The following is a 3346-nucleotide window of genomic DNA, read 5'->3' on the forward strand; positions in this document are numbered from 1 at the left end:
TACGTGTATATATATTATGTATTTATTTTGTATTTTGTAATTAAATAATATATATAATATATATATTTATTATTTAATAACGATCTGGTTGAATCAACGCCGCCCTTGCCCCCTTAGACCGTCGAGTTCAGAGTGATTTGCATATACTCTAAATTTTTCAAGATCCCTAGAATCCTTTAGGATTAGTAATGACATACGTCGCAAGATGGCAGGCGTATTGGCTGGATAGCAACAATGTTTTACAATTCTTGGCAGTGTTTAATAGAAACATCAACGTTTAGATTTTTGTCTTTTTGATCTTTAAATACAGTCTCTCCATATTTCTCGATATATATTGGATAATTTATATCGGGTGTTTTCGACGTTACAGCAGGGACCTCGTTTCTGAGGATTTTCAGGTTAGGTCCTCGTTGTCGCAGAATCGGAAGAACGCGTGTAAATTTTGAAAAATGTCGCGTTGGAAGGAAAAAGAAAATAATAGAGAGAAGAAGAGAGGAGAAAAATGTCGAAAGAATAGAAACAACATAATTTTGGCAAATTGCGTGGCGACGTTCATAGAGCGTATAATTAGAATGCGGGAAATAAAAATATACTACTGTTCGAAGGTTACGATGGTTTACAGAAAGTCTAGACTCATGTTTCTAGAGAAAATCAAACAAACGAAATTGCATGTTATTAAAATTCTCGTAGAATGACTTTGTAAGAGCCCGTTAATGAACGAGGACAGGGAAATTTATTAAAAGCGTCGTATTACTTTGTTGGAATGTACACAGTTGTTGAATTTGTAATAAATTTCTGTGAAATGCTAATCCTCTTTGGTGCCATTGAAAATTTGGCCGTCGTGTATACATGACATCGATCATGAAAATGAACGCTTTATATCGTTTAATTGATCCACTGTTCGGTTTACTACAGTTGTTAGTTTATTATTTTTATTTAAATTGACATTAAAATTTTGTACAAAACCTTTAATCCTACTCATGCTATTATGTGTAAAAAAATACAGGGGTTGAAATGTACAATAAAAATTACACACAGTTATTAGAAATTTGAAAATTTGATCGAAAAAATTAGAATTAATAGAATCATCACTTTATCGACAAAGTTAGTCAACAAACTTTTACAAATTTATTTAAAAATATCGAAGATAATAGGAAAGCAACAGACTTTTAAGAATTGCATCGAAAAATAATTTTTAGCAATTTTATAACTTGTAACACAAGATGAGATACGAATCCTTTGATTTGATTATTATATTGCGAAGGACAAGAATTAGGGAACCAAAAAAATTTATGATAGGGAATAAAATAGCGAATATTAAAAATTTCAGATATATGCATGAAAGTTGGAAATTTGGAGAATTTTGGAATACAAAATTTCGCACAGAGGAATTTTGATTCAAAATTAAATTTTCACACAGAAAAATTTTGATGTGAAATTACAATTTTTCATAGAAGAATTCTGATCTGAAATTAGAAATTCGTACGAAGGAATTCAGATTCGAAGCTTGAAACTTGGGAAACTGTTTAATATTTTAAGATGACAGAATTTTTAATTTAATATCTACAACGATGTTTATTGAAATAAACACTTGATAATAATAAACATTCGGGTAAATTATTTCAAACGCGTTGTGAAACATTTGGGGGATTAACCGGATGGAGAAAAGTGCTTGTCTGACGACAAATAACAGGTGGAAGTAAATTGAATTGCAACGAGACGTGTTGGCTTCCGACTTCGAAGCAGCACGAAAATAGTGATATTGTAATTAGCATTGTGTATCGTCGTTGTACACACATCTGCCGCGAGATTCGAGAGCTTGGCACGGCCTTCGTCGTAACAGGTCGGTCTAAATTTATTTTCGTTCCTTCCAGATGCGCGGATCCACGGTGTATAATTTTGGAAAACGATGGAGAAACGTATTCCATCATCGTCGGTAATATCCTTTGACGATCGGCCATCTTGAATCCAGTGAATACTCAAACGACCCGATCGCGAATAATTACACGCTTTATATATGAAATAAGGACTCGATATTGGACGAGATTCTCAGTCGTTTCTCCTCGAAATGAAAATGGTGGGTGTACTAGTGTTATTTACAGAATGAAAAATTATTGTTTACTGCCAACTATAAAATTTGCACAGAAGAAGTATTCGTGAATCCGTCGTATAACTCGTTTCTGAGGCGATGTCGCGATGACTCAAGGAAACAATTCTGTGTCTCATATCGAAGGATCTTTTGGACGAGAATTTAATTGATTTCGAGCATAGTTTGACACTAGAAATACAGTACTATACCGCGTATTTGAATACGATATTCACAGGTGATAATAATTACGCCCTGATCCGAATAAAAATTAAGATTAAATTAAGAACTTTGCCAAAGGGAGTCGCATATTTTAAGTAACTGTAAAAATAAGAAGTCTGAATCGAGTCGTTTTGATCACTTATGGTTATTACTGATCATAATTGTACATAGGTCAACTGAATATAGGATATACTGATCGTAGGTTTAGTGGTGAGTTAAAATCCGAAGCCTGGGAATTGGAAAAATATTTAAGACAAAGAATCCTTTATTATCCTTATCGTTAATTTATAGAGAACGGAAATGTTGGATAGTATTTAAAATTAAAAATGGGGAATTTGGAATTGCGTTTGGGGGTAGTGATCGAAGTTCAAGGAGAATATAATGATTAATTCTGAGTTTAATATTAGATTGATTGGGGGATAGTGGTCGTTGGATTGGAGTTGGAATTTTGGAGGCAGGAAAATGTAATATTTTGTTAAAGCATGCAGACAAATTGACGTGGATAGGTATAATAAATTTGTGGATAAAGATAGGAATGGTTTCGGGGTAACGTGGTGATATACGATATACAATGGGATGTATTTTTAACAAAGATTTTCAAAGGACATTTATTTACTTTACTGGATGCTAAGATCTTAATTACAAAATTATATTTAAAAAAGTTAAGAGAATGTAAGAAGTTTCTAGAAAGAAAAGCCGCGTTTTATTTAAATATTTGTTTTCTTTGTCTATAAAATTGTATTTATTACTATTACTATTATTATCACTATTATTATATACAAGAAATATCTTGCTACAAGTAAACAATTGCATTGTTGGTGTTGTACCACCACATCAAAATTAAATTGTTTATTGGTTTAAAATTGTCACAAAATATTTAAAAACTCTTTAATTTGTTATAGATTAATCTTTGCGTATTAAAAATTAATTTTACGTAAATTTTTTTCATAAAATATAAAAAGAAGGATAAAAAATATATTGCAAACAATAATTGGTGTAATTGATATAACTTTATTTAAATTATATAATTATATAATT

The sequence above is a fragment of the Eufriesea mexicana genome, unplaced genomic scaffold, assembly GCF_001483705.2.
Source record: "Eufriesea mexicana isolate 0111107269 unplaced genomic scaffold, ASM148370v2 scaffold440, whole genome shotgun sequence".
In the NCBI taxonomy this organism is placed as follows: Eukaryota; Metazoa; Arthropoda; class Insecta; order Hymenoptera; family Apidae; genus Eufriesea; species Eufriesea mexicana.